This window comes from Anas platyrhynchos, chromosome 25, assembly GCF_047663525.1.
Source record: "Anas platyrhynchos isolate ZD024472 breed Pekin duck chromosome 25, IASCAAS_PekinDuck_T2T, whole genome shotgun sequence".
NCBI classification, from domain to species: domain Eukaryota; kingdom Metazoa; phylum Chordata; class Aves; order Anseriformes; family Anatidae; genus Anas; species Anas platyrhynchos.
In genome coordinates this window covers 9403273-9412262 of record NC_092611.1, presented here as the reverse complement: position 1 = coordinate 9412262, position 8990 = coordinate 9403273, and the positions used below count along the sequence as shown (strand labels likewise).

At 50.6% G+C, this 8990-nt stretch overlaps 1 long non-coding RNA gene across 5 annotated transcripts; it reads left to right on the top strand.

The window, feature by feature from the left end:
* Nucleotides 1-200: 200 nt before the first annotated feature.
* LOC119713724 (uncharacterized) lies at nucleotides 201-6179 on the top strand. Of its 5 annotated transcripts, none has more exons than XR_011804882.1 (4): nucleotides 201-285; nucleotides 848-1124; nucleotides 1468-2721; nucleotides 4620-6179. It is a non-coding gene; the product is annotated as an uncharacterized lncRNA (long non-coding RNA). The 5 variants fall into 5 exon arrangements; XR_011804885.1 differs by having other exon boundaries at nucleotides 239-313; XR_011804884.1 differs by lacking the exon at nucleotides 201-285 and adding an exon at nucleotides 401-415.
* Nucleotides 6180-8990: the final 2811 nt, after the last annotated feature.

Sequence of the window (8990 nt, the reverse complement as noted above, 5' to 3'; positions counted from 1 at the left end):
CAGAATGACGGGCAGGGCCGCGGGCACGTCGGCGCCGCCAGCAACAGCCGTTACCCTCAGAGGCCTCGACCAATCAAAGCCGGCCGCGAGCCCATTTCCACCAATGGGCGAGCGCGATTGCCAAGGCAAAAGTGGCGGGTGCCGTTCCGCGTTGCTATTGGCTGGCGGGCGGGCCGGGCGGGTATATAAGGCTTTGTGAGGTAACCCGTCAGGTCAGTGCCTGAGCGGACGGTGGAGGTGCTGCAGGTGCGCGCTCTGCCGGCCTGTCCTCCTGAGGAGGTCGCGGTGCGCAGCCCCATCGGGGGGCGGTGAGGTGTCGGTACCGAGTGGGAGTGTGGTGGGGCGGTGTCGGGGGGCTGCACGGGAGGATGTGGGGAGAAGAGGAGACGGTGCTGAGGAGCCCGCCTGGGCTGAGGTAATGGAGGGGGGGCGAGCGGTGAGTGAGCAGGGCCGTGCTGAGGGGACTGGAAGGGGCGGCAGCACAGAGTCGGTTTGGGATTTTTGGGTAGGCGCTAATACAACCAATGTCTGTAGGTGTGGTGGGATGGTTGATGGAGGCTTTATTTTTAATTCTCCTGATGAGGTTGTGAGAAAGTTGGAGAAAGCCTTGTTCAGATGTCCCTATTGGCTAACTCTCAGCGATAGCGTGGAGGAATGGATGATGTAAAAAAAAAAAAAACAAAAAACAAAAAACAAAAAAACAAAAAAAGTATATGAAAGAAGAAAAACAAGAATGCTAAGAAAAATGCAATGTGTAGTAATTTTTATTTGCTAGATAGCTGGTCTTTAGGAGCAGATACTGGTAGATACTAATCTCCATTTAAGCTGTATGTTGTTCCTTTGGCAGCAGGTGCTAGGGGAAAAAAAACACAACATAAATCAAAGGGAATGAACAATATTAATGAGTAAGAAGAGGAGAGTAGCAGCAATGATGAATGAAGGAAAAAACAGCCTGGACAAAGGTACTGCCCTGTCAACAGGTAAGGACTTCAGCTGGTAGCAGCCAGTGCACAAGAAAGAAGATGTGTCATGTGGAACTGTGACGCAACAATGGGCGACAAGAAGACCACCAGAAGACTGAAGAGGGGAAACAGTAAAGGCACTGCCCTGTCAGCAGGGCTACAGTAAGCAGAACAGCGCTGGCACGTTAGGTGCCCGGGTTGGTTTTCTACTGTGTGACCGCTCTGTAAGCAAGGGTGCAGGTGCTCAGGCTGCTTCTGTGTGCGCCCTACCCTACTTACCCGGGGTTGGAGCCGCACGGCAGAAGTAGCTTGAGGAGCTCTGTGCCTCAGGATGGTGAGAAAAGTTGATTTAAGTTGGTGTTGGTAAGACAAAGCCAGGGATCCAAACGCAGCTCCTCAAAACAACCACCCTAATGAACACAAACTTGAAAGTCCTGCCCATTTCTTTCTGGCACAGGAGGTGGAGCTTCGAAGCCATGTCTAATGGCTTGTGCTTTGTTTGCAGCAGCCAGCGCAGAAGAAGGAGGAGGCGTCGTGTGGAACGGCGAGGCAAGAGGGAGCGGCAGATGGAAGACGGGCAAAGAGGAGGACACCCTGGGCAAAGGCTTCGCCCTGTTAGCGGGGCTGTAGGTAGAGGAGAGCAGTGCTGGCACGTGAGGTGCCTGGATTGTTTTGTGCTGGGCGACCTCCCTGTAAGCAGGGCTCGGGTCTTTGCGATTGTAATCGGCCTTTTGCCTTGTTGCTCCTTTGGCTGCCTGGGGGGAGCGGCCCCCTGTAATCAGGGGCACAGCTGCTCTCTCCGCACCCGGGAGGACTGTGGAGCTTGCCGGACCCCAGGGCCTCCCTGTAGTCAGGGCAGAGCCAATTCCCCACCCCCTTAATTTTAGCCGTCTGGCTCTTTGTCTAAACTATTTGTCTAAACGTGATGGGCTATGGAAACTTAGTATATGACTGATGCCTACGCTATAATGCCAACTATTGCATAAAAAGCAATATAAAAGCGATATATATATAATATGACCTCTATGAATACTGTGAAAACAGATTCTCTAAAGGAGATGAATGATAAATTCTGATGCATGCTGTGTTTCAGCACCCCGTAGCTGGGGTGCGTTGTCCAATTGGGTCTCGGCAGAAGCCGTTTCGGCTTCTGGACGTCTCTGGCATCACTGTAATTGATGGTGCGTGGGGTACCGCCCTGTAAGCAGGGTCAAGCGTAGCCCCGTGTCTCTCGCTGCAAGGAGCCCCCAGTAGCCAGGTGGGTCTCCGTGTCCCCCGCTTTCCATGGGCCTGGGGCCTCTAGAAGTAGGGCCGGGTTTTCACCCTCCCTGTAAGCAGGGCCTGGGGCCCGAGCCTCGGCATTCGGCCGTCTGGCTCCACTGGCGGGGGAAAGGTTGAGCTCTGCGGTTCCATGGGTGTTGCGGACCCGCCTTAGCAGGCTTTGGTCCGGAGCCTTTTGCTCCGCTGGCAGCTGTGGGGTGCCTGACCCGTTAGCGGGATGCAGGCTTGTGGGTTCCCCACTTTGGGGAGAAGGAGCCTCCCGCGGCCTCTGGGCCCAGGGCAGCCCTGTAACTCAGGGTGCTGATGCTCTGGTTCCCTGGGCACTTGAAATTGTCAATGGCTCCTCGGAGCCGCCCTGTAAGCCAGGGGTCCAGGCTCTTGGGCCGTTGCTGTGTGTGCCCAGCTTTCATTTGCCCTTGGTGCCAGCCTTGGAGCCCTGCCGCAGCGCCGCATGAAGGTCCTCTGCGTGTACAACACGGTAAGAAAAGCTGCTTTCGGTTGGCCTTGTTACGGCAAAGGGGGAGGAGGACCTCTGAGGCTCTCCTTGTCTGGGGGGTGGGTGGAGTGGGGCCCTGCCTTAGGGTCTTGGGTTCCATGTTTCTGTCGGGCACAGGAGCTTCGAAGCCATGTCTAATGGCTTGTGCTTTGTTTGCAGCAGCCAGCGCAGAAGAAGGAGGAGGCGTCGTGTGGAACGGCGAGGCAAGAGCGAGCGGCAGATGGAAGACGGGCAAAGAGGAGGACACCCTGGGCAAAGGCTTCGCCCTGTTAGCGGGGCTGTAGGTAGAGGAGAGCAGTGCTGGCACGTGAGGTGCCTGGATTGTTTTGTGCTGGGCGACCTCCCTGTAAGCAGGGCTCGGGTCTTTGCGATTGTAATCGGCCTTTTGCCTTGTTGCTCCTTTGGCTGCCTGGGGGGAGCGGCCCCCTGTAATCAGGGGCACAGCTGCTCTCTCCGCACCCGGGAGGACTGTGGAGCTTGCCGGACCCCAGGGCCTCCCTGTAGTCAGGGCAGAGCCAATTCCCCACCCCCTTAATTTTAGCCGTCTGGCTCTTTGTCTAAACTATTTGTCTAAACGTGATGGGCTATGGAAACTTAGTATATGACTGATGCCTACGCTATAATGCCAACTATTGCATAAAAAGCAATATAAAAGCGATATATATATAATATGACCTCTATGAATACTGTGAAAACAGATTCTCTAAAGGAGATGAATGATAAATTCTGATGCATGCTGTGTTTCAGCACCCCGTAGCTGGGGTGCGTTGTCCAATTGGGTCTCGGCAGAAGCCGTTTCGGCTTCTGGACGTCTCTGGCATCACTGTAATTGTTGGTGCGTGGGGTACCGCCCTGTAAGCAGGGTCAAGCGTAGCCCCGTGTCTCTCGCTGCAAGGAGCCCCCAGTAGCCAGGTGGGTCTCCGTGTCCCCCGCTTTCCATGGGCCTGGGGCCACTAGAAGTAGGGCAGGGTTTTCACCCTCCCTGTAAGCAGGGCTTGGGGCCCGAGCCTCGGCATTCGGCCGTCTGGCTCCACTGGCGGGGGAAAGGTTGAGCTCTGCAGTTCCATGGGTGTTGCGGACCCGCCTTAAGCAGGCTTTGGTCCGGAGCCTTTTGCTCCGCTGGCAGCTGTGGGGTGCCTGACCCGTTAGCGGGATGCAGGCTTGTGGATTCCCCACTTTGGGGAGAAGGAGCCTCCCGCGGCCTCTGGGCCCAGGGCAGCCCTGTAACTCAGGGTGCTGATGCTCTGGTTCCCTGGGCACTTGAAATTGTCAATGGCTCCTCGGAGCCCCCCTGTAAGCCAGTGGTCCAGGCTCTTGGGCCGTTGCTGTGTGTGCCCAGCTTTCGTTTGCCCTTGGTGCCAGCCTTGGAGCCCTGCCGCAGCGACGCATGAAGGTCCTCTGCGTGTACAACACGGTAAGAAAAGCTGCTTTCGGTTGGCCTTGTTACGGCAAAGGGGGAGGAGGACCTCTGAGGCTCTCCTTGTCTGGGGGGTGGGTGGAGTGGGGCCCTGCCTTAGGGTCTTGGGTTCCATGTTTGTGTCGGGCACAGGAGGTGGAGCTTCGAACCCATGTCTAATGGCTTGTGCTTTGTTTGCAGCAGCCAGCGCAGAAGAAGGAGGAGGCATCGTGTGGAACGGCGAGGCAAGAGGGAGCGGCAGATGGAAGACGGGCAAAGAGGAGGACACCCTGGGCAAAGGCAACACGGTAAGAAAAGCTGCTTTCGGTTGGCCTTGTGCTCTTCTCCCTTTGCCGTAACCTCTGAGGTTGTCTTTGTTAGGGTGGTTGTTATGAGGAGCTGCCTTGGGTTTCCTTTTACCTTTAGTTACCAGATTGAGAACTGTGTTGTAAGCTCTAACTGTTTTGCCTTTGCTTTGCAACAGCGTATGCAGAAGAAAGAAATAACAGAATTCTAGGGCTTGGGAGCGACCTCGAGAGGCCATCGCATTCAATACCGTTGGCAAAAAAGGTTCCCTTGATGAAATGGCATAGGGAGGCATCCATACAAGTCAAAAATAACTGCAGAGAAGGTAGCTGAGCAGCCTGGTGCAGTATTCCATCACCTTCCACCATAGTGGTACAGAACTTCCTGTGCTGCATTCTGTGGCCATTGCCCCTTGTCCTGTCCTCACAGACAGGTGAAATATTCTTGGCCGTTTTCTTCTTCCTCTTACACTCCACTTACACTTCCTCTTACACACCACTGTAATTCTGCAGGAAGAGATTTAAACTCAGGTTATTACTAAAACTGAATGGAAAGCAGCTTCCCTGCTGCCCAGAGGAGAAACGATATACACTGTGTGAAGCCTCGTTTGGAAGCCTGCTTATTTAAATAGCAATTGGGAACAAAAAAAACTCAATTTTCTTGGAGAATTTGGGGATCTTTAGAAACTTTTTGTTTTCTGTTTAATGTCAACCTTTTTCCAAGAAAGACAATAATACAAGCATTTGAAAACCCCACCTCTGTCAAAAAGCACTGAAATAGAAAATTTCTAAATAAACATTGTTATCATGTTATTATTAATGTGATATCCATGATTTCTCACTCCCACTTTCCTTCTCCCTTTCACCCCAACCTCATTCAAAAATGTCGTATAAGCATAAAACAGGTGTCTTCCTCCATTTGGCCTTCTTTGAAGTTTGTAAGTGGTGATTTGCCTTATCTATGCTAGAAAAAAAATATTAGCTGGTACTAATAAATAATTCTGCTACAAGATTTCAACCCCGAGGCAGAAGACGACCCTGAGGACACTTTTGTATGGGACCAAAGATGTTCTTGTCCCATTCCACAGTTAAATCTAGACCTCACTGGGAATTTAGCTCCAGTGTGCCTTTCTGACGAATCATGATTTCAGAAGTACCTCTGTTAAATAGCCTGTCTTGTTTTCTGGCTAAAGGAACACTGCTGAATAGCCCTCAAAATGTCTAATTTACCCTCATTGTGGGCTGCTGTAGTGGTTACTCAGTGGACAGCAATGCAGTCCATGTAAAGAGAGGCTTCAGTGGTGCTCTGCCTTGCTGATAGCACTTGTCTGAGCTCCTGCTGCTGGCTGAATTAATTGCTGGATCCTTGTGCAGTAGCATTGTAAAGGAAGCACACAGATATGATGCAAATTCCATTCTGATGCTATAATGAATGTTTGATGGCAATGTTAAATTGCCACTAGATGAACTATATACAGTGTAAAATGCAGCCTTGCAAGAGGATTGTCCTGGAGAAATACTTGTCTGCAATAAGCTTTTGCTTCCTAATTAAAAACAGAGCGAGTGCCAGCACCGGGTGTGGAGGTGAATCTGATTATATAAAAGAAAGTCACCGGTCAGGCACTGATTTGCAAGGAGAAGCGATCAGAAAGGGACACAGCAATGAACGAAACCAAGCCATTGGTAAATTCAATTTATTATTTTATTTATTAATAATATTAATAAATCCAATTTATTATTTTATGTATTTGCCTGAGTGTAGTGGGTTTACGTGGCAAGGTTTTGGTAGCAGGGGGCCATAGGGGTGGTTTCTGTGAGAAAGATCTAGAAGCCGCCCCATGTTTGGGAAGGGCCCCGTTGTTTTCCAGATCTGAGCCAATAAGCGATGTTGTTTTGCGCCTCTGTGAGAGCATATTTAAGACGGGGAAAAATTGCTGCGCCACACAGCAGCCGGGAGAGTCAAGGGAGTGAGAAACAGCCTTGCAGGTGCCAAGGTCAGTGTAGAAGGAGGGGGAGAGGTGCTCCAGGCGCCGGAGCAGAAGTCCCCTGCGGCCTGTGGCGAGGACCATGGTGAAGCAGGATGTCCCCCTGCAGCCCATGGAGTACCACGGTGGAGCAGGGTTCCACGCTGCAGCCCGTGGAGGAGTCCACGGTGGAGCAGGTGGCCCTGCACCGACGGAGGCTGCCGCCTGTGGAAGACCCCTGCCGGAGCAGATTCCGGGCCGGACCTGTAGCCCGTGGAGAGGAGCCCACGCAGGAGCAGGTGACCTGGCAGGAGCTGCTGCCCGTAGGGGAGCCAGGTTGGAGCAGTTTTCTCCTGAGGGATGGACCCCGTGGTACGGACCCATATCTGGAGCAGTTCTGGAAGAGCTGCTGCCTGTGGGAAGCCCACGCCGGATCAGTTCGTCAAGGACTGCATCCCGTGGGTGGGACCCCACAGCACAGGGGACTAGAGTGACCGAGAAGGAGCGGCAGAGAAGAAGTACTGTAGACTGACCATAACCCCCATTCCCCCGTTCCCCTGCGCCGCTCGGGGGGAGGAGGTGGAAGAGGGTGGATGGGGGGGGGGGAAGGTGCTTTTGGTTTCTTTCCTTTGTTTCTCACTTCTCTAGCTTGTTAGTAATGAGCAATAAATCTTACTATCTGTCGTCTTATGCTGAGTCTGGTTTGCCCGTTACACTAATTATTGCGTGATTTTCTCGTCCTTATCTCAATCCTTGAGCCCCTTTCACATATTTTCTCCCCATTCCTCTTTGAGGAGGGGGAGTGAGAGAGCGGCTGTGGTGGAGCTCGGCTGCCCGCTCGAGCGGAACCACGACACTGAGTAGCTGAGAGCTCTTTATCCACGTGGTATGGAGCTAAGTGAGCATCTCTTCCAGACACCAGCCGTGGTTTGCCACAATGCGTACAGCAGAAAGGCCATCACATTTTTGAATAGATCAAGGTTTTGAGGCCCCACAGCAGTTTCAAATGAGCATAGTGGAGCCTTCCTGTTACACGTGGAGAGCGTTAGCTGCAAGTGGTGATTTTAGGGATCTGTGAGACCTCTGCCCATTGCATGCCTCCTTATCCTGGCTAACCTCTAATTGCTGTAGTTTATTTCTCCAAAATGGCTCTTTGGCAATTTCCCCTCAGACAAAGTAAGTGTAAAGTTTGTATTAATCATGAGGATTAACATTTATTGGTGCAGGAACACCTTGTAAAGAAACAAGTTTTGCCTTGATGTTCTGGAATTAGTAGTCAATCTGTGTAATTAACAGATTGGCTTGGCAGAAATCGACTTCCTTCCTGTCTCCTCCATACCCAAATGTATAGCACTAACTAAATGTATACCACTAACTAATCAAGCCTTCCTGCGCTTTTCTGGATTACAGAGACATTTCCAAATCCTTAACTCTGCATTCCTATATTTTGTGCAGAGGGCGCTCTGCTAGCTCCTTTTTTTCGGAAATGAGATTCACAAGCTACCTGGATCCTCTTTGCAGTTAGGGAAATAATTACTTTACGCAATATAATTTGCTTAAAACCATGACAGTTTTAACTATAGTTTAAGGCTAAATGACTGCTCAGCAAGACAGCTGGTAAAATTCACCCTGTAATAAGACTGAAGCAATGTAAACAAGCCCAGCCCATTTAGGGCTTTAGTTAATATAGATGTCAAATTCTTCTTTCAATATCTCTAAATTTCCCAAGCCATCCGACATTTTCCTCCTCTATAAATGTATTTATAATAAATCTCATCCTTTGCCAGCTAAATTCACAACATAGCTCTGTCCCAAATCCCTATAATCGATTATGTTTGAACATAAATTAACCTCCAGTGAAACATCATCTAATTTGTTGAAACACTATAGGTACCTGTGACATAATGTACTGAGGAACTCCTGCTGCAGCATACTTCTAGGGAGCTCCAAGCCTGGCTTTTCTTACAGCTCGGAAAGTGGCTGTTCCAAGTAAAAGGCAGCAAATGACCATGCTTTACCCTTGAGAACATGCCATTTCGTGGGTGTTTGCAGTGGGGCACGCTCCAAAGAAAGCTGAGGGGATGTGTTAGAAAGAGTTAAGTGTGTGTATACCTGCTCTGCTGAATTGTGCTCAGATCTTAGAAAACTAGAGTCAGTTAGGGCTGACAATCAAACTGAGTTTAGGCAGGAGAGATTGAAAGAGTTTTTCTGCTGCGACTGTCGTATTTTTAACAAATGGGGGGGCCTAGGACTAGATTTTGGGTTTCTTGATAGCAGTAGGAAGGCTGGTGTTCCCTTCAGTATGCTTTGGATTAGGTCTTTGACGTGCCTGAATCAGCCAGAAACCAGGGTACCAGGCAAGTGGAAATCATGGCTGCAGAGAAGCCGAGTCCAATTTCGGAAAACTGAATCCATTTCTACACAATGTCCCTACAGACTAAATAATGTCAACCAATTTAAATTGCAACCAGTGGGGAATAATATCTGGGGCCTGATGTCCTCTATGCTGCTCAGATAATAACAGCAATACAGTTGTAATTATGGTGATAATGTTTAAAATTCATTTGCGTTTGCCTGAGTTGTGGT